At 53.0% G+C, this 25,191-nt stretch overlaps 1 protein-coding gene across 1 annotated transcript in view; it reads left to right on the forward strand.

The window, feature by feature from the left end:
• Positions 1-22,425: 22,425 nt before the first annotated feature.
• Positions 22,426-25,191, forward strand: part of NOS1 (nitric oxide synthase 1) — a 111,934-nt gene continuing 109,168 nt past the window's right edge. The window contains exon 1 of the mRNA XM_014787077.2: positions 22,426-22,546. The gene's annotated coding sequence lies outside the window, so the exon portion shown is untranslated. The remainder of the gene's footprint in view (positions 22,547-25,191) is intronic.

Consider the following 25,191-nt stretch of genomic DNA (forward strand, 5'->3'; position numbering starts at 1 on the left):
TCCCCTCTAAGGCCCATCTCCTGACCTGCAAAATGGAAGTCATGGGAACCCAACCTCGCAGGACCACCGTGAGGATGAGGAACACAGGGTCTGCAAAGCCCTCACTCAGAGTAGGTGCCGAGCAGATAGCGGCTTGTCTCGCATCTAGCACATGCCAGGCAGAGATGTGCCGCCATCATGCTGTCTTCCTGGTGCCGCCGGGCACAGACTGGACCCTTAGTCACATCTGGCTAATCAAGCAGAGAATCAAGGAAGAACGCAACTTCTGAGCAGGGTGAAGGCTCAGAAGATGCAAATTCAGGACTTTGAACCATTCTCAGATGTGGAGTTGACATGAAGTGGGTCATGGCCCTATTTTTAAAGAAAGCTTTGGCCAAATGAGTCAATGATGTTAACTCCCTGCCTGGTGATCGAGGTGTGTTGCACCCACCTCAAAAGTTCAGAGCTCCCCCAACCTGAGAGGCAGCTGAAAGCAGTTCTTTTCTCTCATTGAAGAGGGCTCCCAAAGACCCCCACAGGGACATGGATTAATCTGGGGTGCCCACCACATGCCAGCTCTACCTGGACCCTTCTGCATGATCTGTGGCAATTTTTGACTTACTAGACAACCCTGAAATAATGTACTTGCTCTGTGACTTTCGGAGAAAGACTTAACCTCTCTGAGCTTCAGAAAATGCGGTTCATACCAGCACCTACAGAGCTGTCATAAGGACTTGAAGGTGACACGTGAATCTCAGCGCCTGGCACCTAATATAAATCCTCAATTACTGGTAGTTCCCATTGTTATTAAGAAACGTGTTTCTTCAGAATAATTCTGCAACTCGTAAGGGCCCCCTTGGGTCCTAAGGAGGGCAGCTTGTTGTAATTCCTGAGAAGCAGATCAAAGAGGAGCAGAGCATTGGCTGGCAGCACTCACGAGGGAGAGGGGATGGGTCTTTCTGAAGGCTCAGGGTGGGCTGGGGACACGTGAGGGAGACCCTCCCCCTTGCCACCACTGAGTGTTCTCCTGGATGCATCGTGCCTCTGCTCGCAGCAAGCTTGGTGTGTTTCCTTCTGCTTGGCATAGGGGACAAAGAGACCCTCCATTGTAGCTCAATATCCACCAGCTTCCTAAGGAAAGGAGCTTCGAGAGGAGCAGGCATACGACAGAGAGATGGATGGTTCCAGTGCCCACCACCTGGCACCCGGGGACAGAGGCCACGTGTAAGTGTGTGTGTGTGTGTGTGTGTGTGTGTGTGTACACGTGTGTCTATGGCGTGTGACACCCTATCTTCAGCAGTCAGGACCAGCGGCGAATCAAGCACACAGGTTTCCGGAAGAGACTTCTCATCCGCTGCTGCCGGCTTAGTTTGGGGGCTGCTGGTTACAGATGGTCATATATTAATTTCTACTCAGCCTCCCATCTGGTGGCTGCTCTGGCTGGCGGAGAGAATTCCCCATGGGCCAGCTCTGGGCTCTGGACAAGCCGTTCTGCCCAGACCCGACCCGCCGGTGACCCTCAAACAGGGCTGTGCTCAGCTAATCAGGAGGGTCCTCCATCTCCAGCTGAGCATCCTCCATCCCCCATCAAGGCAGCCTCCTCTGCCCTCCCCTCCGAGTCTGCTCCCCCAGAACGGGGCTCAAAGAGTACAGGATTTGGCATCAGATCAACCAGGGGTCACATCCTGGCTCGCTGGGCATTTGTCTGAGCCTCTCTGAGCCTCCGTTTCCTCTTCTGTGATCTCTACATCACAGGGCCACTGGGCGGATGAAATAGGAGATACAGGCAGAGCAGCGTCTCTCAGCCTGGGCACTGTTGATATATTGGTCTGGAGAATTCTTTGTGGTGAGGGGCTGCCCTATAGGGTGTTTAGCATCATCCTTGACCTTGACCCTCTAGATGCCATTAGCACCCTCCGCCATTGTGACAACCAGAAACGTCTCCAGACATTGTCCAATGTTCCCTGGGGGTCAATATCACCCACACGGTGTGGAGTGTTTCATGCTGAGCCTGGCATGTGGTGAACACTTGATAGACAAAGTCTACATCAGCCCAGCCTCCATTTTCTGCATTTGAAGGGGTAGCACTACTGTGGGGCCCTGAGAACGTTCCCGGGCATGTGGTAATGCTCGACAAATGTGAGCTGTTCTTGTCGTTATCTTGCCAAAGGACCTTTCAAAGGAGGTTTTGAAGTCTGTGGTCCAGCATTCACACATCAAACACGTATGGAGAGCTATAGGCCAGCCTGGGGTGGATACATATGTGGGCCCAGTTCTTAAGCAGGAAAGACAAGGGGACCAGCAGGGAGAGGGGGACAGCAGAAAGATGCACTGATAATCATTATTGTCGCCATCGCTTATTATTTTTCTATCGCTGCTTTATCCTCATTCTGATCACTAACATTTATTGACCACTGACTCTGTTCTAGACAATGTTCTAAGAACTTGAAACGTATTACTTCATGTCATCATCCTGATAACCCTAAGAGGTCACTTCTGATTGTTTCCGATGTGCAGGCAAGGGGACGGAGATAGCTCAGTAACTTGCCGTGGGCACCAGCCGCGTGATGGAGGGCTGTCCGCAGGGTTCCTGGAGCACTGTGCGGGGAACGGTCAGCAGGTCAGGAACGAGAGGCTGACATTTGAGCCGGATCTCGAGCCATTAGCTGGATTTCTTTTTAGGAAAGGAGGGAGGAAGGGAGGTCCAGGCAGAGGGTACAGCCTGTGGCTGGAGGTCTCAGCTTTTGTTTCTCGGGGCAGCTGACATTTTGGGGAAGATGTGCAGAAGGAGAAACAGCAGCAGCCCTCCCTCTGGCTCCCCCTGGGCCTTGCTGAGAGCCCATTCCTCTGCCCCGGGGCCAGCAGTGCCAGGAGAGTGGGGCAGCCCCTCCCGGGCCTCCCACGGCCGCATCTGTTCCCTTCTTAACCCTGTTGTCCCCAGCAGTATTATGACCCTGCTCAGGGGACGGCTGCTGTGCTAGGTTGACCAGTGGGCCCGGGTTGCCCAGGACGTGGAGCTTCCAATGCAAAAACCAGGACAGCCCCAGGCAAACCAGCATGGTTGGTCACCCTACCCGGGGCCCCTCGGTTTGCTGGCCCTTTACCCACGCCATTCAGGGCTTCTGCAGGCAAATCAGCCCCGGGGCTATGCATGCCCACTTCCCACCCGCCCAGCCTTCTAATCCCCCCTGGACAGGGCAAGTGCAGGCCAGGCAGTCCAACAGCTGTTTCCCAGCTACTTGGCAAAGCCCACCTACCCGGGGCGGGAGAGTCTGAGAACAGCTGGGGAGACCCAGCAAGGGGAAGGGACTTGCTCAGGGCCCCCCAGAGTCAGCAGCAGAGCTGGGACTGGAGAACAGGTCTTCTGGATAAGCAGAATAATTTCATTTTCAATTTAAAACAGAATAATGATAAGAACTGAAGCTTCCCCAGCTCTGGCAACCCCCCAGCCCTGCCCTGAACATATCCTGGCATCATATCACCACATGCCCATCCTGACCCCAAAGGCTAGTACTTTTCTTATCAAGATCATTGTACAGAGGGGGAAACTGAGGCACAGATAAGTTAAATGGCTTGGCCAAAGGCACCCAGCTGGGAAACAGTAGAGGCAGGATTCAAACCCAGGATGTCAGACACCACGGGCAGAGGAGGTAACCACTGAGCAACATGGCCTCGTAAGCAGCTTCTTGCCCTACCCATGGTGGCATTGCTGTTGGCAAGTTTGAGTTTGGGACCCTTGCAAGTACTGCGGTACAGAACACACACACACGCACACTTTTCTGGGTCCTTTGTCCCCTGGGACACTTCCTTGACACCACAAGGCTCACATACTTATTGTGGGGTCTCTACCTGAGGAGGCCCCAGAAGGGGGCAATGCTTACCTTAGATAACGACTTGCTAATGGTGGCATTTCCGGAACTGTGGTAGGTTACAGCTATGACGACAGGTGCCCCTCCCAGAGCCTCTCACTCCCTACCTGGTGGAGACTCATTAACCCTCTTTATAATTCACAGGGCCCCAGGGATCTAGGCAGGGGACCGGAGGCAGAGGTGAAAGGAAAGTTGTAGTTCACTCAAAACTCCTTATTACCACTCTGTTAGGCATTGCAGAGCCAGCCAGTCGTGAACAGGACACAGAGACAGAGACAGAGAAGCAGCCAGGGAGCCAAGGGCGGTGTGATCTATGCAGGGTTGGAGGTGAGGCCAGGGGACTCAGGAAACTTGGAGGGGGAACTTGACCCAGTCTCAGGAGGTAGAAGAGCCCTCCTGGAGGAAATGATGTCTCAGCTGGGATTTGAAGGATAAGTAGGGGTTAGCCAGGTAAAGAGAGATGGGAAGGTATTCCAGGCATAAAGAAGAGCTTGTGCAAAGGCCCAGGAGTAGAAGACAAGGGCCCATGCTAGCCACTGTGAGTCACTCTATTCTCCATTTGGCTAGAGTCCAGGTCAGGGGGTGGAAGGGAGAGGCTGGAGAGCTGGGCAGGAGCCAGATCAGATAGGGGCCTGTAGCTCACTCTATCTTGAGGGCAATGGAAGGCCATTGATGTACTTGAAGTAAGGGAGTGACAAGATTATATTTGTGTTTTAGAATATCATTCAGTGCTATGAGGAGAACGGATTGGATGGGTGGGGTGAAGCGGCTGTGGACATGGGACTGTATTTTCTTGATTTCCCAATTATCTGCAAGACTTATTACAGTAGATGGAAGGGAGCAGGGGAGTGAGGTAGGAGGAAGGGAGGAGGGAAGGAGGGAGGGAGGAAGGAGGGAGGAAAGAGAGAAGAAAGAGAGGAAGGAGGGAAGGAAGGAAGGAAGGAAGATGGGAGGGAAGGAAGGAAAAGGATGAATGGATAGAACCCATGGAACCAATGAACACACATTCAAGCAGGAAAATTTCAACTTAGAACGTGAAAGAATTTTATAACAATCAGAATGGCCCAAAGATGGAAAGAATTGCCTTGAGAGGCTGCAAGTGCTCTATTTTGGGGGGTATTGAAGCCCAGACTGAGATAGGATTAAGTATCATAGTGGTAAACAACAGTATTGGTACCTTACTTTTGAATAAGACTTCACATTGCTAAAAGTTTCAAATACTTTATCTCCTTAAATTGTCATAACAACCCTGTATCTTGAGTACTATCTCCTTGTCATAGATGAGGAAATTCACATTTACAGAGGTTAAGTGACTTTTCCAGCTAGTGAGAAACGGAACTCACCCTGGAAGCCTTCTGACTCCAACCCCCTGCTCTTTCCAGAGAGCCCCAGCCAATCTCTGAAGGTCCTTCCAACCCTGAAATGATGGAGTTCTCAGTAGAAGACATTTCTGCCCTACAGGACCTTGCACTGACAACACAAAATATTGTGTAAGCTCTGACCCAGAAAGCTGCTTCCTCAGGATAGGCAGAGTAACTTAATAGATATAGGGCAGGTCTGGAGTCATCAAAAGTGCCTCCTACTGGCTGTGTGGCTTTGGGCAACTCACTTTACCTCTCTGAGCCTCAATTTCCTCACCTATAAAATGGGGGTTATTAGTATCATCTTCACAGAGTTGTTGAGACAGTAAGTGAGACAAAGTATGCTCTATTGGTCAGGATTCTTTTGGTTGTAAGTGACAGAAACCCAACTCCAGACCGACTGAAAAAGGAATGTATTGCATCCCTAGTTCCCTCTGTTTTCTGCTGTCTCCTTCTTTGGCATTGGAAACCTGTCTCTCCTCCTACCGATGAGCCTTTTCCAAATGGCATAAACAATACTGCCCACAGCCTCAGTTTAACATCCTCAGCAGAGAGAGAGCTTCCTTCACCCAGTAACAGTATATCAGTTCCAGGGAAGGACCCTGATTGGTCCTGCCTGAGTCACATGCTCACTCTTCAGACCAATCACTTTGGGGAAAAGGTATGAGGTACTATGATTGGCCAGACCTTAATCTTATACTCACCACTATGGCCAAGGACTAGGATGTATTATGAGAGGAAAGATGAGTAAAAAGTTATAAAAACCCATGACAAACACCTAGGACATAGCTGCATTAAATGGGGATGTCCTTGGTGTTATTGTCTGGGGCTCAGTGACAACTTTGTAGAGAAGTCTGGAGCTGCGGCTTACAGGCTCGAGAGGATTCTAGTAGGGAGAGAAGAAAAGAGAATTCCAGGTCAGCTATACGGACCTCGTTAATGCTAAGGTCATACTCGTCAGTGGGGACCATCATGCATTGCCCCAGCATCCTACAGGTGTCCTCTTTAGAGAATAATTTAAATGTAGCAGAACTAAAATATGGAGCTTGAGGAACAGCAGGGCCACACCCTGAAACACGCGAACTTGGTTCTATGGTTTCTTCTCTTATTTCCCCATTCCTTTCATTTATTACTTTATTCAACAATATTTTTGTGCACCTACTCAGGCCTGAGGATACAGCAGTGAACAGACACACAGCCCTCGCTCTAAAAGCTAGTTCACACTTAGTCACGATTTATCTTTACCTTTTTTCTCACCTGTAGAAAAACTTAAAATGTTTACCTCACCAAAGGAGGGATAAAAAGAACCATGAATTATGGTTCACGATTTATGTAGCTGAGTCAACGAACTTGTGTTGATTCAATAACAATTCCAAAATGATTATGTATTTCCCCTTGGGCAATTTCTTAGGAAGGAAGCCCCTGTCCATTCCATAACTCACTGACGGTTTCAAGCTGGTTTCAGGCGCAGGCATTATACGCACTGTGCACATGCTCTTTATTTGGCCCACAGAGCACTGTTTAAATGTAATTAGTTGCCAGCATTTAAAACTCAGATGATTTCATATAAAATCTGAATTTGCAGCTTCTTGTGAGAAGCCAGAAGACCTAGTGATACTGGGCTTGCATTCCATATGGCAACAATTGGCTGGAGCCGCTGTTGCATCCACCCCTTTAGACAAGACCTGTGCTCTCCAATTCTCCAAGGTCCCCATGTGACCCATTTCTCTGAGTCATTAACTGGCTGGCTCCTGCAGGCATTCGAGTTTGCTACCCTGGGATCAGAGGCCATTGCGTGAAAATGTCAGCTTTGCCAAGGGTCTCTTCCTAGCCACGCTGCCTTGCCGGCCTGCCCAGAAGCCCTTCCCTCTGCAGCAGCCCCTCCACAACCCCTGTGGAGTAAAAGACCTGTAGCCCAGGGAGAGAGACAGCAGCCTCATCCAGAGGCAGGTGAAGTTCAGCCTGGCCTTTTTCACACTCTGTTTTCAAACCCCGGCCCATTAGGTGAAGCTGCTTGAGGGAATAAAAAACAGAGATTCAAGTGGTTTTCATTGCATCAAGGATGAGTGTTTTACCCAACGCGGCAGGAAGGCGGTTTTAAGCATCGTCAGAATTACCTTCATTCAGCCCTTGAATAGCTTGATTCTTAGGTTTCTCTGAGCTCAGAGAGCCTCTTCAACGGGCATACAAGAGCAGAGCAAGGAATGGATGGTTCTCCCACTTGCTGTCGGGTCTGGGGGTGGGGGGGCTCTTTAATCACTTCTGGATGATTTGTGCCCACCGACTTCCAAACACTAGATAGAAGTGAAGAAGAAATGATTCTCATTCTGATTCAGAGAACATTTATTGAGTGCCTACTATGGCACTTCAAGTGCCATCTACAAGACAACAAATCGCGAAACTATGTCACCAGCTTGGACCTCTTTTGAATCCTTACATCTAACTTTCTACTTGACATCTCCATTCAAATGTCTCCCAGACATTGCAAACATCCGTGTTCCAAACTCAACTCTTCACTCTCACAACAAAGAAAAAAGAACTCTCTCACATCTTCCCCGGCTCAGTAAACATCAACTTCATCTCCATAGTTGCTCAAGCTAAAACTTAGAAGTTATTCTTGACATCCTTCTTGCTCATCCATGACAGCAAATCCATCATCAAGTCCTGCTGGTTCTTTCTCCTAACAGATCTGCCCATAGGTTAGTTAGGGTAGTGCTAGCTGCTGTAACAGATAGACCCCACAGTCTCTCTGGCTCAATAGAATAGAAGTCTATTCTTAGGTCAAATAAAGCCTAATTAAGGATGCAGATGGGGATTCAGGGACCCAGGGAGCTCCCATCTACGACTTCACCATCCCCTGGGGCCTTTGCTTCCAACCAATGCATAGGAAAAGAGAAGGGAGGGAAGACACCTGTTCTTAACCGCTTCAGCCCAGAAGTGACACCATCACTTCTGCTTCCATTTCATTGGTGAGAACCAGTCACATGACCTCATCCAGATGCAAAGGGCACTGGGAAATGTAGTCTCTGGCTGGGCATCTGCTTTCTGGCCACAACTATACACTATGGAAGTGGAGCTCTGGTGGATAGCCGGCCGTCTCTGCCTCAGTTCATTTCCCCTCCCTTCACTGCCACTTCCCCAGTCTAACCCACCATCATGTCTCACTCGGGTGACTGCAACAGTCCCCTTCTGATCTCCCTGACTGCATTCCTGTCCCTTCTCTGTTCTGTTCCTCACAGCAGCCAGCATGGTCCTTCAAACCATAGACGTCTTTCAAACCATCCATGTCACTCCTAACACTCAGAATAAAATACAAACCCCTCGCCGAGGCATCCAGGGCTTTGATTAGCCCTGCCACCTCTCCCACCTCATCTTCTACTTCCCCCATCACTCGCAGTTCCTTTAACAACCACCTCCCTCCTTGACGTGTTCTACCCTCGGATCACCTTTCCTGCCTGGCTGACCTGCCTCATCTTCCAAGACTCAGCTCAAACGTTAGCCATGTCCTCAGAGCAAAATGGTTTTTCACAGTGAAGAATTGGATATTTGTTTGTGTGGCTGCTTGTTTACGTCCCTTCCCCACATAGGCTGGAAGCTCCCTGAGGGTAAGAGTAATATCTGTTCTCTCTACTTGCTGTGTCCCAGCACCTAGCACGTTGCCAGACACTAGTAGGGGCTCAATACTTATTTGTTGAGTGAATGAATGAATGACATGGTGTCATTGACTCCCTGGCACAACCTGATGCAGTAGGTTCTCCTATCATTCCCATTTTACAGATGAGAAGATGAGGCTCAGAGACAGGAAGTGTTTTTTCCCAAGGTCATACAGCAAGAAAGTGGTGGATCTACAGCTCAGGGCTCTTTCTAGCTGGGTCTCTTCTTGGTGCTCCCATTTTGGGGGGACTTCAGGAGATTCCTCTTTGTCTTCGCCCAGACCTTCATCCCCATCCCACCTCCCAGGAGCATGGGAGACTCACCACTCTTCCCAGCTCCTCTGGATCCTAAGCAGGCACAGATCATGGCAGACACCTCCTCTGTATCAGTCAGGGCCCTGGCAAGATGGGATGCACACTCAAACTGTGCACTCGAAGAGAGATTAATGAAGGGTCTATTTACAAAGGTGTGGCCAAGGTCAAGGAAAACCAACAAGGGATGGTACGGGACCCAGGACCATGGGTAGCCTCAAAGAGCAAGAGGAGAGAGCAACTGGCAGATCCTGGGGACTGGGCTGTGTAGAAAGGACTGCCTTTAACAGAGGGACATAGTCACTGCTCCCCCAGCCCACAGGGAGGAACCCAGGAGGCAACATACCCAACCTCACTGTCCTCCCACCCGCTGTTGTCCTGCTGATGCTTTCCATCAGCTGAATCCAGCTGGGAGCCAGAGGCAAGGGACTCTGCTGATTGGGTCAGCCTCCGAGGGCACCAAGCAGGATACAGAAGGGGGCGTGGTTAGAGGATCTGGAGAGGTAAACAAATAATAGCCAGTCCACATCCCTTCAAGCTGAAAGATGAGAGGCGGCCCCATCCATTAAGGTTTCTTTGGTTTCAGTAGCCAAAAGCTGGCTCTGGCAAAACTCCAGCAAGGCGAGGAATGTATTGGAGGGATTCAGGGTAGCTCTAAGATTTTGAGGAAAAGCTGAACAACTGAGCCTCAGAGGCCGGAACCAGAGTCCCGGGACTGCATGTGAAGGGGAAGGGGAGCTCCCCAAAGAATTTGAGGGGCAGTCTCCGGGGAAGTGATGAGAACACTGGGCCCACAAAAACAAGAGATGTCTTCACAAGACTCCTACCAAAAGAATAAATAAAACCAAGTCAGTTGAGAAGCTAATGCTTCATCAGACCTTGGAAGGATCATCTGTTGGTGCTCAATCGACATTTGTGGGTTGGAAGAATAAATGAACCAAGGAGAGCTAAAGAATTTGGACTTTATCCAGAGGGCATTGGAGACTTTGCAGTGCTTCAAGCTCGGGTGGTGACATGGTCAGATTCGCATTTTGGAAAGGTGTCTCTGACTTGGGTGGGGAGATTGGATTGCAGGAGCAGGGAAGCCTGCTGGGGCTGATGAAGTGTCCCAGGTGAGAAAGATGGCAGCTCAGACTGCAGAGTGGTTGCAGAGAGGGAAAGATAGGGTTATGTCAAGCAACTTGGGGGTTGGGACACAGCCAGAACCTTTGAGACTGTACACATATGACAGTTGATCAAGCTGATAAATGCAGCACAGAGGCCCATGGGTGGGCCTGGGTGGGGGGCTGCAGCCCTGGGTGAAGGGATGAGCAGCATAAGCATATGCTGGCAAACTTGTCAGATGCCGTGGTCACCCCCACCCAGCCCAGCTGTTGACTCTCTAAGCCCACCCCATGACCTGCCATGAATACCCCTCTGCCTTCCAGGATGATGGAGCCCGGTCACTGACCCCAGGGATCTTCTGTTCTGTTGGCACCGAGAGATGGCCACAGGGATGACCTCGCCACCTGAAGGAGGAATAGGGAATCACCCAGAACCACCCAGAAGAGGCCCACACCCTCCACACAGCATTTCTGGGGAGTGTAGGGCAGCCCAGAATTGAACCATGGTTCCAGAAATGTGACTTTCATCCAGCTAAGCCCTACATCATATAAAAATAGGCAAGAGGTTAATTCCACCTTCGGCAAAATACAACCTCTCAGGGGTGCCTGAATGCACCATCACTACCAGGTCTTTGCATATTTCTGTAAGGAGCTCCTCTCTCCTCCGCGCCCACCTGCCCGGGGCCAACTGCAATCTCTCCAGACCTCAGCTTGGAAGTTACCCCCGGGGGGTAGAGTTCCTTTCCCCCAGGCTGGGTAGCCATGCCTCCTCTGTGCCCCCAGCACCACCTCCCATCATCCCTAACCCACTGCACTGTCATTGCATGACCTTGAGCAAGTTACTTAACCTTCTCGGAGCCTCTGTTTCCTCCTCCGGAAAATGGGGTTATAACAGTAGCCACCTAACAGGGTCTTTATAAGCCTTAGACGGTGTGGCACTCGTAATGCACCTCCCGTGGTGCCTAGAACACAGTATTAGCTGCTGCTGGCCTCAGCCACTTCTCTGTCATGAGACTTCCTGCAGAATCGCCTACAGACCTTGTGTTTCTAGCTCCATGCGGTTTCCCAAGACCTCAGGTGGCCCCTCATTGATTCTGGCATCTCTCCTACGAGTATTGATCAAATATCAAGGCTGCTTTCCTCTCGAGGGCGTTAAGTGGCCCAAGAACTGTGTGCGTTGGGGACCTAACAGACTTCCGAATGAAGTCATTGGTACCTTTCCTGTGGCACCAACTCGGAGAGGGGCCAGGAGTCCTTGAAGCACTTGGAGAAGTCGTCTTTTTTATACTGAAGGTGCTATTCTCGTCTGTGGTGTTATTCATTGGCTGGAGACCTAAAGATTTTACTTCCTGTTTGCAACAACCTTTTGTTGAGCACCAACTGTATGCACATCCGTGCCACAATGTCTAAAATTACCCCCAGCCCAGTCCCCTCTCTGCCCCCTTGTCCTGCTGTTTCCATCATAGTATTTATCACAATTTGACATTATATTATTTGTTTGTTTACTTGCGGGTTTTTATATTATTTATGTCTTTACTTGTTTGACAGTCGGCTTCCCCTGGCCCACGAGGGCCAGACCTGGGTCTGTTCTGCTCACTGCTGTGTCTCCACAGCCTAGAGCATACAGTGGGTGCTCACTGAATATTTATCAGATGAATGAATGCAGAACGCTGGGCCAGGCATTTTGCAGGAAAAAGAAAATATGAACAACAAGATGTGGATACTGGCCTCAAAATGCTTACTTGTTGGGTAATCAAGGAAAAATAATTATGATTTTGGGAAGAATTGGGTGCGGTCTAAGAGAGGAGCCCTAACCTTCTCCGAGAGGCAGGGGAAGGGAGAGGAGAAGGGGCCTCGTGCTGACCGCAGGTAATTCTGCAAGGGCTTCCTGTCTCCCGCCTGTTTCCTCCGGTGGCCTGACTATAGACGGCAGGCTGACAGCAGGGACATGTCTGTCCAGTTAACTGTTAATCGAGGCACAGGATGGAGGCCCGTGTGTGGCACGTAGTGGGAATTCAGTCAATATCTCAGTTTAGTTTTAGTTTGGGGTTTGAGACGAAGGTGGAATTTCTTTGGCAGGGGTTCCCAGGACATAGGAGAGCGAGGAGGTGAGACAGGGAGGGGAAGGAGCCAGAAAAGGGTGTGTTACCACCTTTGGGTAATCAGAGCTGAATCCCGCGGGGGAGCCCCAGGAGCCAGTAGAGACCACACATCTCAGAGTTACCCCACTCAAGGGTACTTACACCCCTACTCCTGCCGGGCATTGGTTGAAGGCACTCCAAAGAGGGGATGTTAATTCCCCCAAATTTCTTCTGCAAAAGAGTTGCAGGTGCTCCAGCCGGATGTGGGATCAGCACGCACGGCAATGGTAGGTGCCAGTGGGATATGGGTGGGGCACCGCCAGGAGGTGCGACAGTAAATATTTATTGAATGAATCAACAAATGAATGAATGGACGTGGGTTGAGTGCCAATTACATACCAGGTAGCTGTTTGATAATGTGATTTTAAAGCTTTTGAAAGGCGGGTAGAGACTGGGGCTCAGAGAGGTTAGGTAACTGGCTTATGGTCACACAGCTAGCAAGAAGCAGAGCCTAGATTTGGCCCAGTCTTGTCTGGCTTCAGTGCCCACTCTGTCTCTCTTTTCATAATGTCAGCTGGTGGGAGACAACAGTGATGTGGAGACTCTGGGCTGGAAAGTTCAGGAAGGGCCCCTGCTTTTCTCATTCATCCTCTTTATTTCTCTCTCTTCTCTTTGGCTCCAGATCTGGGTCAGCCCTACCTTGTCCCAAAGTCCAGTCCATGGACCCGCTTGCCCTGAGGTCACCCTAACCCTCCAGGGCTTCACCTCAGCCAGAATCCCACCCTAAAATTGGCAGGCTTTGGAGTCCAATAGACCTGAGTTCAAATTCTGAAGCTGCCACTGCTTAGCTGTGTGTCCTTGCACAAGTAATTCTACCTCTCTGTGCCTCAGTTTCCCCCAAAAGTGGGCCAAGAATACCCAATTGAAGGGTGGCTGTGAAGATTAAGGAGGATTGGCATGGCCCGTAGTTAGTGCTCAAGAAGTGGTAACCATGGTGACCTGGAAGAAGTGATGCGTAGCTTATTTGTCACTTGCTACCCCAACTCCGTTGCCGTCAGCAACCGTCATGTAGTGTGTCATTGCATAGACCCTGGAGCCAGTCTTCCGGGTTCAAATCCTGGCTCTGCCACTTCCCAAGTGGTCGAGAGCTAATATATATAAGAGGGGGTGTAGAAAGTGCTAGCACGCTACTGAGTGTTATTAGCATCATTCTTCTTGTCATCATTATCACCTGAAGTCCTCCTGTGGATCAGCAAACCTTTATGAAACACCTACTGTGTGCCAAACACCAGGTGGAGGGCTGGGGCCCAAGGGATGAAGCAAACAGTGTCCCTGACCGAAGGAACACTGGTCAGATGGAGGAACAGAGCCGGAGGAGAGTGGACACAGAGCAAACCCGTCAGTGGGGACAGCGTTCCTCTGTTCTAGGACCCCCTCGGGCTCTGCGGCAGTGTCTTGGGGGCTGCGGTTGCGCCGGTGCACTGGAAAGGCTGGAGGAGGGTGCTGTGGACCCCTCGTCTCCCTCTCCAGAGCTGGTCTGTGTTCATCTGTCTACGTATCTGGCTTTCTCCAGCTTTCACTTGAAACACAGACTTGAGAGCTACTGGTGCTAGCAAACTTGAGAGCCTAGAACAGGCTGGTATTTCTGGAATACTGAGCTGGAATTTTCCCTGCTCCTCTCTCTTCCACCTTCCCATATCCTCCCCCAGGGATTGGTCTCGGAATTTTCCTAATTCTTAGAAAGAAGCCCAGGTGTGTCATCTTTTCTGCGCGTGTCTGTGGTATGATGGGGAGCAGGATTGTAAGAGATCTTTAGGTGGACGGGGGAGGGGGATGTCATTGTTGCTGAGAAGCTGTGTCACCCGGGAGGGACAGAAGAATGTTGCTATCACACCCAGAGAGGGGGGCAGAGTGTCCAGTCCCTTCCCGGGGGGCCCCTCACAGACATGGCCTCCTCTGAACACCTGCTGTCCCCCTGTCCAGACTTCTCGCTCTGCTCCCACCTCCTGCATAGCCAGGGTGCTCGACGGGTCTCTCTCCTTCACCCTGACCACTCAGCTGTGAGTTCTCTGTGGCCTGGGGGCCACACTTTGAGAACCACTGATGTAGAGAAGCTGTCCTGATCCCTCTGTTCAACTGAACTCAGTCATTGAGCGCCTGGGATGAGCTAGCAAACTGCTAGATTCAGATGTGGCTCATACCCTTCAAAGAGCTTCCAATCTCAAAACAGAGACAAGAATCCCACACAAATTAATAATAATAATAGAAGGAGGAGGCGCTCGCATTGACTATGTGCCAAAGACTGCTACAGGCTTCACATGCATTATCTCATTTAATGAGCACAAGCCTCTGAGGTGGGGGCTGTCGTCATTCCCAATTTTGACGGATGAGAAAGCTGAGGCTCAGAAAGGGTAATTAACTTGCCGAGGGTCACACAGCTACAAAGCAGCAAAACCCAGGACTGACTCCAGACCTTTTAGATCACACCACGTGCCTGCACACTCCCCTCTTTCCCGCAACGAGAGAAGACTATAAGACATTTTGCTCGAGTGTCAGTTTGAATAAATCAGATGCCAAAACATATGAAGCTAACGGAGCTCTGCGCTGTCAGGCTGGGAGAAGAAGTCGGTTCTCTCATTAAGGCTCTCAAAGTCAGGGCGAGGCCAGCTGGACCGCTTTCCGGGGTTCGGGGCGGTGTAGGCTGTGAAGTATCAGCACGCTAGCGAGCTGGGGTGTCGCTGCTTATGAGCTGTGAGCTTGGCTGACTTCTCCACTGGCCCGAGTGCTCCAGGAGCCAGGAATCCTGCTCCTGGGGTCTCAGTGGCCCCAGCCCCTGCCACAGTGTCTGGCAAATGGCCCACCAAGAAAGAGGGGGCGCTGAAGGATTAAATGGACAATAAAAGACGCTCCCAGACCTGCAGCTCTCAAGTTTGTTTTTCAAATGAAAGCTAAATGAGGAAGGCAGATACGCAGACAGATCAAAAACAGATCAGCTCTGGAGAGGGAGACGAGGGGTCCGCAGCTCCCTTCTCCAGCCTCCCCCTTCCACCTGCACAACCAGCAGCCCCCAAGACACTGCCGCAGAGCCCGAGGGGTCCTAGAACAGAGGAGGAAGCTACGCTCCAGTCCAATCCACTTAATATAGTACACAGGAAACAGAGACCCAGAGAGGGCAGGGGCCTTGCCCAAGGTCACATAGTAGATGGAAGACAGAGTCAGCTGAGAAGTCAAGTACCTCAACCCAGGTTTGGGTAGCTTTCTGGAACACCAAGCTGGAATTTTCCCTGCTCCTCTCTCTTCCACCTTCCCATTATCCTCTCCCAGGGCTTGGTCTCAGAATTTTCCTAATTCTTAGAAATAAGCCTGGGCATGTCATCTTTTCTGTGCGTGTCTGTGGTATGATGGGGAGCAGAACTGTAAGAGATCTCTACTTTGATGGGGGTAGAGAGATGTCACTGTTGCTGAGAAGCTGTGTCATTGAACTGCAACTGTCTGCAGGCTGAGGATGAGGACCCAGCCCGGCTCACTGGGGTGGCCTCACCAACACAGAGCAGCTAACTTGGGTTCAGAAGACCACCTGCCTCAGTTTCCCCTGAGGAGCTTGCTGAAAATACAGCCTCTTGGGTCCCACCTGACCTCAAAATCTTTGGAAGCAGGGTCCGGGAACGGGTATTCCCCTTCTCAGGCAATTCTTATGCACCCGACAGTTTAAGGACCACTGTTTCATGTTCTGCTTAGGGCTTCCTTTGCCACTCAAACATCTCCACTCACGGGTGCTGAAATCCATTTCCTTGGTCAAAGTTCTGACACTGGTGGCCAAAGTGGTTTAGTTTGGTAGACTATTGCTTTGAAAACATTTGAATGTGAATGCCTTTGGGGGGGGGCATGCACTCCAGTTAGCCACAGGCCCCACTATTCCCCGATGTCTCAGACCCAGCCCACTTCATCTGTCCCCTGGAAGCATTGGCTTCTCCCTGCCATTGCTTCAAAATGCAAATACTTTTCACACTCAGTGTGACAGGCCATCAGACATTCCAGGTGTAGAGGATTCTGAGATATGGTAGCTTGAGTTGAGATGGGGGAGCAGAGAGAGGGGATCCTGTATTGGCGGTGCAGGGGAGAAGGAAAGGACTAAACTAGGGGTATGAACAGTGAACTTAGGCCTCCTTCCTATTTTTCACTTGGTTCCCTCCAGTGTTCCAGACCCCCACCCCACCTCTACTCCAGACCCTAACGCCTCCACCCACACATCCTTGTAGATGCTTCCTCTGTGGACAAGACAGGCGGCAACTAGACGATACAGACACTCCCCGGGGCAGCCCAGCACTCTCTCCCACCCGAGTCAGCTCAACATAGCGGGGACCCAGGCCCGGAGGTCCCCGAAGCTGAGAAAACAGAAGCGGGACCTGCCTGACGGGTCTCAGGAAAACAGGGAGGCTACAGTGAAGGTTTAGCGCCATCTGTCGGTCGTTCTGGGACCTGCCTCTCTGCCGACCGTGCTGCGCAGAGCAAAGGGCGCCTGCAAACTTGCCAACCGGGTTTCTCAGACGGGAAGTTGCCTCCTTTTTGCCTGTTAAAGCGCTCGGAGAGGCCGTCTGGTTCAGTTGCTCTTAACCTTTTCAAGGTCTCAGACTCCTTTAAAAAGCCACTGAACACTAGGAACCTGGAAAACACACTTGCACTTGATTTTGCACATAATTCCAGGGAGTTGGCCATCCTCCAGTTAAGATCAGCTTCTGAGACCCAGAGATGCCAAGGGGTTTGCCCAAGCTCACAGAACCCATTAGTGGCTGAGCCAGGTCTGGAAGCCAGATGTTCCAGCCTCAAATCTAGTGCTTCTTATGCCCAGGCTGCCTCTTTAAGTCTTAAAGGGCTCCTCCCTCTTTCTTCCCTGCCAGAGTCCTGTGAATATCTGTAGGGGGGTGTTTGACGAGTCAGCAGCTGTCCCAGGGACTCTGGCACCCCCACTCTTCCTGGGGGTTCTTGGCTGTCAGACAACGCTGTTCCCTGCTCCCTGGCCCTGCTGGCCTGCCATCCCCCGGGGTCCTCAGAGCCTCTATGGTGACCCACCCCTCTTAGGGGCCCCAGAATCAGCATCCTGCGCTGGGAGCCAGGACAGGGATCTGATCCGCCACTGATGGTCTGTTGCCGTTGGATGAATTGGGGAACCTCCCTGGACCTTGGCCTCCCCATGTGTAAAAGGCCAGGGTTGGGGACAGCCATCAAGGCCCTTCCACGGTGCTGTCCCACCTCTCTAACTGCAAAACTGACCCACGGGCACAATCCTTCATAGGCACATCTGAGTGACCTCCCCAGCCGAGGACCCAGGGACACAGCTGAAAGCTGAGTTTTTTTCCAGCATCAGAAGCCTGGATGGGTGGGGGACTACTTAGGGGAGGGGGGATCTATGTGCAATGGGAGCAGGGGGGACACAGAGGAGGCACCCCCTGGGTCTTTCAGCATCCCCTGTGGGCCTTCACCTCTGGACAGAGAGGCAGACCAAGGGGCATCGCTTGGGGATGGAGGAGAGTAGGACGGTGAGTGACGGATGAGGTGGCAGCTGAGACAGACACAGGGTTTGGTATACAGTCGCTGGCTGATAAGAGAGAGTTATTGTCATTACATAGCTGGACCCCAGTAAGCTCTTCATTCATTTATTCAACAAATGTTTATTCGGTTTTTGGATGGAGCAGAGGTTCTCAAACTTGAGTGTGGATCAGGATGACCCGGAGAACTTGCGTCAACCGCAGATTGATGGCTCCAGCCTGAGTGTCTGGTTCAGCAGGTCTGGGGCAGGGCCCAAGAAATGGCATTTCTACTAAGTTCCCAGGGGATGCTGAGGCCTCTGGTCCAGGGAAGATGCTTTGAGAAGCACTGGCTTCAAGTGACAAATAAGACAGACATGGCCTTCCTTGAGAAGCTTTTCACAGTCCAGCGTTATAGAGTCAACATCCCTAAAGTGTGTTGTGTTATGAAAGAGGAGGTGCAGGGTGCTCAGGAGGAAGCTCAGAGTGGGCTTCTCCCAAGAGGGGACACCTGAAGGCTAAGTAGAACTGCCCCAGCAAATTGGCAGAAGGGGGAAAGTTTTGTTAAACACTTTCTGAGAATGTGCCAGGACCCGTCTTAGATTTCTCATCTATTCCCCCCAGTCAATGGGAGGGAGGCAGGATTAACCCCATCTTACAGATGAGGATGCTGAGGCTCAGAGAGGCCAAACACTGGCCCAAGATCATGTGGTGAGCAAGTAGCCCCCGTCTGTCTGTTCACAGGACACCTGTCAGCTGCTGCGCCACCTCTGCTGCCTCTGCCCTGCACCCACATGCCCCCCTCCCCTGGGGGCGCTGCCACCTTGACACAGCTGCAGGGCCCGGACTGCTGCTCTCTGCCCGCTTCCCCTGCCGAAGCCCTTCAAGTGTTTTCACTGCTGGGTGAATTCAGCAGATGCCTTTCAATCGCAGCCTATTAAATTAGCCCCTCTCTGCAGCCAAAAGAAGATAATTATGTTTTCATTAGCCCTGGATAATGTATTACCCCCTCAGTGGCAGCCACATCGGCAAACCTCCTCCCTTCCCTCTCCTCTCCTTGGCTCCGCCAGAGCACTCTGCTCCCCTGGAGCCCACCTCTAAGCTGATGGGTGGGGACTGTTAGGGTCCAGAGTGGCAGGGAGCCGGGAGAGGGGGCAACCTATCTTTGGCTGGGAGAGTCTTTTTACCCACCCACTACCCACTCGGGGATCCAAGAATAATTGTTATCGTGGTGACCATTTACGGAGAACTTGCTCTGTGCTGACCCCTAGATGCATCTCGGCTGCGTGAATCCTGCAGCAGTCCGGGAGGAGGGTGGCGTTGTCAACATCTCCCCCTGAACACCAAGGGGGTCCTGGTGGAATCGGGTTAGAGCGAATGCCCAGAGCAGCCTCGAAAGGGAAAGACCTGGGAGGACACCTGACCCGAGGAGCTTTCGGAGGACTGTCACTCTGCAGAGTCCCAGGGCCCCCCGTGGCCGTGAGTCTCTGATCTTTGAGCACCAGCTGTTGAAGCCCCCGGGGGTCACTGCCCAGCAGAGCAAAGTGGGGTCCCCAAAGCCAGAATCCACTCCCCAAAACGCCCGACACTGCCCTGCTGCCCCGAAAGGCAGCTCTGACATCACCGCTCTCCTTCTGTCTCCACGAGCGGCCGAGCGGAGGCAGGAAGAGCCCACTTTGGGGTCAGTAGGACCCGAGTTCTAATAGCTGCTTCCCCACCAATTAACTGGGTGACCTGGAGCAAGCCACTTTGCCTTTCAGAGCCTCTGCTTTCCCCTCTGTAAGACGGGAAGAAGAAAAGGAATCATCTCTTACGATTTTGATGATGATTCAATGAGACATACGGCACCTATAAAATGCTTGGCTAAATGATAAGTGCTCAGTACAAGAGAGCCGTTATTCTTTCTACTGCTACAGCCTACAATCCTATTGTTACTAGTCCCTTAACCCCACGGAAACAACCAGAGGATGGAAAGGAGAGTCTCCCTCTGTCTCTGCCTCTCTTTCTCTCTTCTCCCTCTCTCCCTCTCTCTCTGCCGATCTCTCTCTCTCTCTGCTGATCTCTCTCTGTCTCTCATCTTTCCTTCTTTCTCTCTCTCTGCCTCTCTCTCCCTCTCTCTTTCTCTGCCTTTCGCTGCTTCTTTCTTTCTTCCCCTCTCTCTCTCCCCTCCTCCTTCCCTCCCTCTTTCCCTCTCTCTCTCTGTCTCTCTCATACAGACACCCACACACACGCAGGACCCCTCGTAGTGACAGGCTCCTACTCTGCGCTCAGGGGCCCTGTCTTCTCACACCTCTGTCTCCAGAGCATTCCCGTGCTTTGCCTTCAATTGCACCAGGACACCTGGTGGCGAAGACAGAAGTGGAGGAGTGGGGTTTCTCTCCCCCTCTCTGCAAACCCAGGCCAACTCTGCCTTCGGCAGGCACAGCCCAGCCTTGGCCCCGACCCCACCATCTCGTGGCCCACTCCCTACCAACCACCTTCTCCCCTGATCAGAACAGCGAGGGCTCCAGGAGAGGAGGGGCCCCACCGTGGGCCTCTTCTGGCCCCGACCTGCACAGGTGCATCTCTGCTTGGAGCAGGTGAATCGCCAGCCCAGTGGAGAAGCAGCTTCCCTTCCCCTGGTTTCCTGATTTTTCCCCAGTTGCCATGGTAATTGAGGGGAGCAGTGTTCTGAGTCTGACACCACTGAAGCCCAGCGCTCAACTTTGAAATGGTTCAGGCAGGGAAGCAGGGCCCAGGACAGAAGGACTCAGCTGCAGCCCCAACTCCCTGGGATGCCTCATCCAGCCTTTACGTCACTGTTCTTATCCTCATCATCCTTTTCACTATTTTTGGCTACTGTTTACTGAGCATTTACTATATGCCAGACACTATGCCAAGAGCTTCGCCAGCACCGTCTCATTGTATGCATCTTCACATCCGCTTCAGGCCCATTGCACTGCTGGGGAAACCGAGGCTCTGAAACTTACCCCATGTGGCACAGTCAGGAAGCGGCAGAGCCCTGGGGCCGAGAGGGAATTTCTCATGTCTTCCTTCCAGCCTGTTGAAGACAACACAGACCTCCACACACCCCCGCCAGCTTATTCTTTATTCCTTCCTCTCCTCATCCCCCATACCCCTCTTCCTGCCCCCGGAGTCACACCCCCTTCTCCCGTGCTTGATGTGCAAGACGGTCTGAAAAGCATTTATTAGTGACAAAGGGGGTGGTGGTTTTCCTCTTCGCCTCTTCTCTGCACAACTCCGAGCCTGAGTGGCTGGGAGGAGGGAAGATCAAGCCACCCAGAGCCAGGTGCTGAGTGTGTGTGTGTGTGTGTGTGTGTGTCTGAATTCTCTCTTTCCTTGATTTTCCCCGTTTCCCCCAAGAGTATGTGAGCAGCACTAACAGTGAAATGCAAAATCCTTTGCAATCTGCCCAGGAAAAGACAGCTTTGGAGACGGGTTTATATGGTTACCCATATGTTAGGGCCCCTAAGAAAGGAAGGACAGCTTGGTTCTCTGCGTCCTCCCCTCCCCGCCACCCAGCCCTTGGCCTCTCCCCACCTGCAGGTTTACCAGGCCACAGGTGAGCCTGTCGCCTGGGCCCTTCCTTCCTCCTCCCCAGCTGCCAGGCCTAAGCGCTACTCCGGGGAAGACCAGAACAAGGCAACATTTCTAGAACTGGCTGCCTCTCTCCCTGTCTGCCCACTCAAGAGCCAAGGCCAGAATTCAGTCTGCAACCTCCTGAGGGCTCCTGGGGGCTTCCAGCCCTGCTCACGCCTTAGGCTGTATGGCCCACTGTCCCGTTAAGGAATGTTGTCCCCACACTGATGTAGAGACAGAAATAACCATCCCTGCCTCCCATGGGGCCCTCTCTGCCCTAAGAGAGCTGCTCTGTGGCTACTCCATTCAGCCCCCTCCAGGCTCCCAGAAATTGTCATGGTGTGTGTGTGTGTTTCCTGATAGAAAAAAAATGGAAATTAGGTTATATAAAAGATGTATGCTTTGGAGCCCAGAGCGGCTCTTTTAATGAGGGTTGCGACGTCTCCCTCCCCACACCCATAAACCAGCCCGGGTTGGACGTCACCGCTAATTCGTTTCAGCGATGATAGGATAAAGGAGGGACATTAAGAAATAAATTCCCCCTCACGACCCTCGCTGAGCTCACTGCTCAGTCCCTACATATTTATGCGGCGTTTCCAGCCGCTGGGCGAGGAGGTACTTAGCGCCGCGGCTCCTCCGAGGGGCGGCCAGGCGGCGAGCGGCGGCCGGGCGGACCGGGTGAGCCAGGGGTGCGCGCGGGGCGCCTGGCACTGCGCGAGGGAAGCCCGCAGCCTCCGTCCCGAACTTGGGTTCGCTGGGGCGGAGGGAGGGGAGGGGACAAGGGAGGGGTGGGGGCTCGGCGAGAGGGGGCGGGGAGGATCAGAGAGGCACAAAGCAGAGGGGAAGGGGGAGGGACGCGCGCGGCTCCTACCGGGAGGTGAGTGGGTGCCACTGGCGCCCTCCAGCCGCACGCGCGGGGCGGCGGACCCGGAGGATTCGGAGCCGAGAGCGCGGCGGCCGCGGGCGCCCGGGAGGAGGAGCAGGAGGAGAAGGAGGAGTAGGAGGCGGGCAGGCGAGCGGACCAGCGGGCGGGCGGGTGCGCAGCGCGAAGAGGCAGCCTCGGCGCTGCCCGGCTCGGCGGCAGGTGAGTTGGCCCAGGCGTCCCGCGGCCCCTCTCTGTCCTCTAGGGCTACCCGCTCCCGTGCGAGCCCCCAGTGCGCGCAGGCGGCTCAGGGTTTGCCGCGCGTCCCAACTTGGTTCGGGCGGCCCCGTTCTCCTCCCAGCGGGCGGCCCCAGGCCCGGGGCTCCGGTCCCGGGGGTCGACGCGTGCGCCCGGCTCCAACTTTGCAGGGACCCTGTCCCTCTTGAGCCGCGCGCTCGGCTGCGAGCTGCGCGCCTGCGGTAATGGCGGACCCTTTGGCACCGCTCGCAACCCCCAACGGGCAGCCTGAGGCTGGGGGACGCCAGTCGCTGGGGATCGTTGCACCTGTCCAACCTCAACTTTAGGCTCCCCTCCGTGCCCGGCTCTCCCGAGGGATGGCAGCTGCGAGCCCGCGGTAATGGCGGACTCTTTGGCATTGCTAGCCGCCCTCGGCGGGGGGCCCGAGGCTGGGAGGGCTCTGCTCCTGGGGAATGTTGCTCCTGCCTGGCTTCCAACTTTGCGAGGATCTTCATTGCGCTCCTGCGGTAGTGGCGGGGCCGCCTGCACCTCTTACTTTTTCAGTCCGGGCGGGATTGGGGTGCAAGAGCGCCGGCTCCCAGAATCTAGGAAAGTTATGCCTTCCGCTCGAAAGATGCTCTAGGGCTCCCGGCGTGTCCCCTGGACGGGCAAGGGGCGCGCTCCACTGGGATTCGGAGCCCGCAGGGCACCGCGCGCAATAGGTTTGTTTCCAGGGCCACGCGAGGGCCCTGGGGTCCGAGGATCCGGACGGGGCTCTCCGGACTGCGCCCTAGAGACCACGGGACTCTCGCCCTCACCCCTGGGGCATTGTGGCCGGAGCGCCTGCTGCTCTCCGCGGGCTCGGGACCGTGCTGTCTGGGGCAGGCACCTGGAGAGGCAGGCGCGCCGAGAAGGCAGTAGAGCGAGGGCAGAAAGCTTTCGAGTGACACCCCTGGTTCTAATACTAGATTTACCCTTTACTTGCTGTGTGGCCTTAGGTAAGTCCCTTCACCTCTCGAAGCTTAAGTTCTCTTGTCTGTAAAATGGGGAAAACAATACCTTTTTCGTGGGGCTGTCGTAAAGCCTGGGGCAAGCGCTCAATACGCGGGAAATATTGCTAGTATTTTATTATCATAACGCCCCGGGAGACTGGACCCAGGAGACTCCAGGGTCGGGGGTTTCCTGCCAATACGAACTGGAGGTCCGCCCCTCAGTGTCCCCAGGCTACGGTAGGTTGGCGCGCCTCCAGTGGAACCCAAGTAGCCCGTGGGAAGACGCGTAGGGTTCTCTGCAGATGAGATCCCCGCTAATCCCACAGGCCAGCTCACACCCGCGCTCAGGCCTCAGAAGAGCACGAAGCGGCCACGCAGGGAGCGCCCCCAGGGGCGGCTCTGGGCGGAGGCGCAGTGCTTCGGCCTCCGGCCTCCGGTGGCCTGGGACCCTGGAAGAGAGGAGGAAGGAGCTGACCCCTCAGGCCAGTCCCCCAGAGGAATAAGGGGAAAACTTCACCCTTTCTTCCGCTGTTTCTTTAATTGGGGGTGAGGTAAATACTGCGGGTTCACAAAGACACAGGGGAGCGTTGATTTTCGCCATTGTTATTTGGAACTTCAGATAAAACAGGGAAGGAGCCTTTGGTGCCCCAGCCCTCAGAGGTGGAGTCCATTCTCCTCTGCCCTCCCGCGTCTCAGCAGACAGATTTGAGAAGCCTTGGCAGGTCTCTGGAGGGAGGCATTCTGCCCCACTGCTTCCACCACCACCACCACCCCGGTCTTTTCCACCAGCCCGGTTTCCAGAAGCCCTCAAAAAGGCGCACAGCATTGTGCTGTCTCCAAGGCACTCTCACACACAGGGTATTCCTAGAATATCCTTGGGAATACTCCCCAAACTCCCCAGGTCTCCTGCACAATGATCTGAATCCCATTTTGCAGATCTGGAAACTGAGGCAGGGCAAGCCAAGCGACCTGCCTATAGTTACCTAGCTGGTAAGTGGCATAATCAGAGACTTCATTCCTGATTTTTGGCTTCTTAATTTGGGTCTTTTTGCACATGTCTGGGCACATGAGCAGTCTGACATGTGCTCCTGCCTAGCACCCACAGCCTCATTTCCTGATACATCTGCTCACCCGGAGGCTACCCCAGCAGTCAGGGGCATGACTACGTCTCCAAAAATTGTGACTTCCCCAAAGTCCCAGACCATGTAGGGAAAGAGCCAACAGCATAGTAGAGAGACATGGCGAGGACCTCTGCTTGAGGCCAAGCTTAGCTCATGCCATGGCTGTGTGACCTCTGGCTGGTCACTTAACCTCTCTGAGTTGCAGTTCCATTATCTGCACAATGAGAACAATAGCTCCCATAAGGGATTGTTTTGAAGATTTTGTCATAGTGCATGTGAAACGTGTTCTGGGAACAATAGTTATGCCAAGATTGGTGATTGTGGAAGAAAGGAAACCCCATAGGGAAGTCTCCTGCAGCACCATTTGGGGCCAATAGTGGGTATGTGGTTTCCAGACCAGCCTGCCCCTTGTTTTGTTTTCCTGCCTCTTCTTTATTTTCCACAAGTGGCCAAAGCCAACCGCCCGGGAGGCTGTCTTTCACAGGGAAAGGTGAAAGGCTGGGAGTGGTATTGTAGG

This window comes from Ceratotherium simum, chromosome 35 (assembly GCF_057802395.1).
Source record: "Ceratotherium simum simum isolate JZ-2026a chromosome 35, ASM5780239v1, whole genome shotgun sequence".
NCBI lineage: Eukaryota > Metazoa > Chordata > Mammalia > Perissodactyla > Rhinocerotidae > Ceratotherium > Ceratotherium simum.